Below are 6,000 nucleotides of genomic sequence, written 5' to 3' on the forward strand. Positions count from 1 at the left end.
GCCCCGAGGCGAGACCATGTTGGGCGTATCTGCGGACCAGAGAAGAACCCATCATCGCTGAGGAGTACAGACAGAGTGGGAGTCAGAAAGCAAAAGACAGACTGGTAGGTGGAAGGGGGGGTCACCGGAGGCCTTGTTCAGAGCAGAAGCAACTCAGGGGTGGTTGCTGCAGAGTCCAGTTCTTCCTGTGGGCTTTAGTGATGGAAACAAAGCCTGGCTCATAGTCTGACCTTGGAGACCTAACAGAGGTGTGGGAGGTACAGGGATGAGGGTCTGGGAGATGTGGCCTTTGGAAGACACACTGATCACCTTGAGTGTGCTCTAGCTACCGATCCTATAGGGCACATCATCAGTGACCCGAAGCAGGCCACCCCCCCCCCCCACACACACACACTGATGTTTCTGGAGCCCTGGCTTTTCACTGTCCTACCTAGGGGAGGCATCAGGTGCCTGGGCTGCTGTGGATGGCGGGATATTGAGCTGGGGAGACGGTGGCTTCACTGAGGTGCCCGATGCCTGCACCTGGAGGCTTGATTGGCACATCCCACAAAGCCTCTGTCTGGATTGTGGTTCCCCACAGGGTGGGGCTTCTTCTTCAGAAGAAGAAGAAGTATCCAGAACAGGCAGCCAGAGGACCGGTGAGCCACCTAAGAGAAGCAGCTGAGCTGTCTGGCTTTATGTGACTTGGCCTCCGGTGGCCACAGCATCCTTTCTGCAGCCCCAGTCAGTGTGGAGCAGAGTCACAGAGCGCAGGTTGGAGAAAAGAGGACTCAGTGTCACCTCTTGATGTGTCGGAGAGGCAGCCTGATGAGTAGCACAGAACTTACAGGCGTGTGCCCTCCACTCCTGCACCCTACCCAAGTCTCGGCCAGAGCCTAGGCAGCTTTGAAAGTCCTGTCTGTTTACTTCTGCCTCCTGCAAAGTTAACACCACAGTCAGGTGGCATAGAAAGGTCTTTCGGCTCCAGATCATGTGCTCACACACCCGAAACATCAGGTCTGGACAACGGGCACGGAGAGCAGCAGGTGGTGGCTGGGTGCTTCTCTGAGGACATGAGAACGCCCTGACAAAGTCTGTGACCTGGACCTAGCCATCCACTTCAACATTCCTTTGAAATACTTGAAAGCGGAGCCACTTTCCCAGTGGAAGGGTCAGCAGCTGACATTCATCAGACCCCAAGGTAGGTGGGATGCATGGCCTCCCTGGGCCACTTCTCCAGCAGGAGGGTGGTAAACTGGGATGCGGTACAAGGAAGGGCAAAGATGAGCATGGAGTCTAACAAAATCTAGCCTTATGCATTTTCTAGAACAGCTTCACACCCACTACCTAGCCCATGCAGGACAAGGACCAGGAAGGAATGGCCCTCATTCCATCCTGCGCACTGCAGGGGACCAAGGCTGGAATTCAAAGCCAGTCAAGCAAGCTCTGAGCCTCTGCGCTAGTGATTGGTGAACTCATGAGAAAGAAGCTCTCATCTGCTTTCCAGGACAGTGTCTCCAGGCTGGGGTGGTGGAACATTTGCCTACAGTTTGCATGGCCTCAAGTTGGCTCTCCAGCCTCACGAAAGGAAGGAAAAGTGAACAGGTGTCTGTACATGTGTGAGCCCTTTCACTGAGGGTTTAGGTAGCATTCCAAGTGCGATATGACCTAGGCATTAGCTTGCCCTTCATGCCCAGGTTGCAGGGGCAGTAGCTTGTGGTGATATTGTGTTCCCCAAAATATTGTGCACCCTAATAAACTTATCTGGGGTCAGAGAACAGAACAGCCACAATATTAAACATAGAGGTTAGGCAGTGGTAGCACACGCCTTTAATCCTAGCATTCCAGAGGCAGAGATCTGCCTGGATCTCTGTGAGTTCAAAGCCACGCTGGAAACAGCCAGGCATGGTGACAAGAGCCTTTAATCCCAGGTAGTGATGGCAGGAAGCAGAAAGGTATATAAGGCGTGAAAACCAGGAACTAGAGCTGGTTAAGCTTTTAGGTTTTTAGCAGCAGTTCAGCTGAGACCCATTTGGATGAGGACTCAGGCTTCCAGTCTGAGGAAACAGGATCAGCTGAGGAACTGGCAAGGTGAGGTGGCTGTGGCTGGTTCTGCTTCTCTGATCTTCCTGCATTCACCCCAGTACCTGGCTCCAGGTTTGATTTTATTTATAAGACCTTCTAACAATTCATGCCACAGTAGCTTTCTCACCTGGGATGGCGGTGTCTGGTTCTCGCCACCCCTTGGCTGGAAGAAAGGGCACCGGTATCCACCCAGAGCACCATAGGCTCTGTCAGCGTCGTCTGGGCTCTCTGATATGACTCCCTCCACTCCTGCTATGACAATGGGATGGAATTGCAGACCGTTATGAGCTGCCATGTGAGTGCTGGGGACCAAACCCAGGTCCTCTGCAAAAATACCCAGTGCTCTTAATGCATGAGCATCTCTCTCCAGCCCCTGGAAGCATGATGTCCCTGGGATGGTTTCTCTAGTCTTGAGGCAATGTCCACACTTCTTTTGTTGCATTTGGAGTCACACTTTCCCTGCACTCATGTTTTGTACAATCCTACATTTTCACACAGTCAAGAAAAGAGCATTTGGCTTCTACTGGGTTTGTTTTAGTGTGCGCGGTGGGGAGTGCTTTTAAATGCATGTATGCATATGTATGTGTATGCACATGTGGAAGCCAGATTCTCGGGGGTCCATCCTCAGGAGAGCCATCGCCCTGCTTTAAGACAGAGTCTTTAGGTTACCTGGAGCTCATTAAGTAAGTGAGTCAGCTGACCAGCAAGCCCCAGGACTCCTCCTCCTCCTGGAGCAGGGATTTTAAGTGCACATTAACCTGAGTCTTCACTCGGGTTCTAGGGACCAAACTCGGGTCTTTCTACTTAAAAAGCAGTAATTTTACCGAATGAACCACCCCTGCCTCCAATCATTCTACCATTTGAGCTGGATTTTCCCATCTGTTTTCTCGATTTTAGTCATTAAACATACGTTATAAAATAATGCAGCTGGTTTCTGTTCTCAGACCTTTCAAATTCCTCTTTTTAAGAAGCGAGAGTCAGGGGTCCACTGAATCCCTCTGCACCCCTGGGAGCCCAGCGCTACATCTACCCTGATTCTCGGGGGTTCTAAGTACTCCTTTCTGTAACTGTGAGGAAGTTAAATCCCCAAAAATCTACAGGAATCCTAAAAAGAAAAAAAAAATCACCTGGATAAAAGTTGGAAGACTTAGGCTGAGCTCCGGGAATCCAACTGATGAGAGAGAGGAGAGATTCTGCAGGCGAGGGACGTCGAGATCATGATGGGAGGATATGCAGAGATGACAGGCCACACTAGTGGAAGCCCATGAACTGTGGACTGGTGGCTGTGGAGTCCCCATGGGACTGGACCAGACCCTCTGAATACAGAAGACGGTTGTTTGGCTTGAACTGTTGGGGGGCACACAGGCAGGGAGATTGGGATCTGTCCCTGGTCTATGGGCAGGCTTCTAGAACCCAGTTCCTGTGGTGTGACACCTTGCACAGCCTTGGTGCAGTGGGAACGGGCTTGGACCTGCCTAGGCTCAGTGTGCTGGGCCCTGCTGACCCCCTATGGGAGACCTAGATTTGGAGGATGTGGGGATGTGGGGTGGCTTGGGAAAGAGGGCTGGGGGGTGGGAGGAGGGAGGAGGGGGGATTTGTGGATGGTATGTGGAGTAAATAGAAAATTTCTTAATAAAGAAAAATGAAAAAAAAAGTTGGAAGACTTCAGCATTTAATATGAAGTAAGACCACACAAGCTAGATAGTTCAGCTCTCTGGCCAAGGCAACACAAAGGGTTAAAAATGCTGCTATATGTTGATGTGGGTACTATTTTTCTCTCAAAAAAAGTGACCCAAGCATATTATCAATAGTAAAGGCAGTAGAGCCATGGGTGAGGGACCTGAGTCTGGCCTGAGTGTGACAGGTTTTCAATTATGGGCAAATATACTATCTTTGCCCCCATTTCAAAGACGCATTCTGTGGACTGGCCAAAAGTCAGAGGAACGGTCACATCATTTGTTGTTAGGAAATATTATAAATGATTTCTTACTGGATTGGCCTGATGTCTAAAACAAACACCGTGGAATGTGGCTTGGGTCTGTCTTAGACCCTGGTTTGGAATCAGAACGGGACCCCAGTGACCTTTGACATTGTGACCTCATGTAAAGCCACCTGTGTGTCTCTGAACCTTATTTGACAGAAAATCCCTGGATAAAGGGCCTCATCCCAGCTCTCCCTCCACTGTGGGCTGTCCTCTGCCCCTCCCCGTGGGGCACAGGGCAGTGTCGTGTGCCAACTTGTGCCAAGCGTGTATTAATAAGTTCTGAACCGTATTGGCAGCTTTGTGGGTTTCTGTGGCCTTTTGCAGCCTAGAAAACAGTCTCCAGCTAGAAGCCCCTGCTGTTTTATCCATTCCGTGTGAAAGCAAATAAGCCTGTGCGCGTCCACTGGGGGCTGCTGAGTAACATCGGGGTGTGCGGGGAGGGGAGGGAATTCGAACATGAGCTAATGTGGCCTGTGGGGAATGGCTGGGGAAGGGAAAGCAGCCCTGGCTGGAAGCGAGGGGCTGGCAGAGGGATCCGCCACATATTGTGGCCACTTAAGGCTGGAGCACATGGCTGTCTGTTGTCCGTGGTTTGAAGAATGCTCTGCTCAGGGCTGGTTTACAGAAGGGGGGCATTTTGATCTCTCAATGCAGATCCGGTTTCCTGAGAGCCATCTGCTCGCTTTTCTCCTTCCCAAAGAGCCCGCAGTCTCTTGTGGGAAAAATTCAGAATGTTATTGGCTTTCAGAGAAGAGGGGATTGGAAATGCCAGATAAATAGCAACCACAAGCGACAGAATTTCATTGTGCTCCCCCAGGGCTGTGGGAAGAGCCACGTGGTGAAGCTGTGGGACTGTGGATAGAAATGCAGAAGCAGAACTGTGGCCTGGGGACAAGGCGACAGGGGCTCTCCTGCTCCGCCAGACCACATCCCCCTTTCCAGTCATGTGAGGGGTAGGCAGCATTTACCGTGTGTATCTTGCAAAACAATGTGAGGATCCCAGGAGGCCATGGATATAGTAGAATCGTGGGACCCAGCCGGGCAGATGCACTCAAGTCTTCTATGGAGAGGTCACTTACCACCTAAACAAAGCTAAGCTGTTCATCTACCCACATTTAAAGCAAATCTTAACTGAATTCAGTACTGGAAGGCTTTTGTCTGCCAGTGGCAGGAACTTGGTTTAAAATGCCTCACTAAAAAATAAGGAAATGATTCTTTAATTCACTAAACCAATAAATTGATGATGCTTTACTGAGTGCCTGCCTGGTGCCAGGAGGTGTTCTAGAAATTTCTGTACTTATTAGCAAAGAAGACAGCCCATATTCCCACATGTTCTAAGGGTGATAGGTGGGTATAGCCACATAGGTGCAAATACATGTTTGTCAGGTAAAGTCTAGAAAAACAGAACAGAGCAAAGGGACAGAGGAGCGAGAAGGTTCCATGTTTGGCAGAAATGGTTTCAATGGCTCAACCAAAGCCTGCAAGGCAAGAGGAAGTGTGCCAAGGTCCTGAGGTGGGAGCTAAGAGGTCCACCTCAACTTCCCTCCCTTATCTCTCTCCCCAAACCTGCCCCCTCAAAGCCCGCCAAACAGCAGCCCCTCCCCCAGAGCTGCCCTCCCATTCCAGACCTCTGCCCCCTCAAAGCCCACCAAAAGCCAGCCCCTCCCTGGGGCTGCTCAAGACCATGTCTCCAGGGTACATAAGGCCTGGTAGCCATATTTGCCATGTGACTCTTCCCCTGCTTTCCCAACGGTCACCCAGGATTGCTCATTAAACCTGGATTTATTAATTCAGTTTGATTGGCTTATTACATCAGCAGCGACGGGAACCAAGCAACCAGGGATTTAAAACTTATCAGTTAGGGTAAGGCTCTTGGAGGTAAATGCAATGTCTTTAGGGCTCTGAGGAGGCCAGTGGTCTCATATGACTTGAGGTTTTCAAGCTTGACTTGG

Source organism: Peromyscus eremicus, chromosome 6 (assembly GCF_949786415.1).
Source record: "Peromyscus eremicus chromosome 6, PerEre_H2_v1, whole genome shotgun sequence".
Classification (NCBI taxonomy): Eukaryota; Metazoa; Chordata; class Mammalia; order Rodentia; family Cricetidae; genus Peromyscus; species Peromyscus eremicus.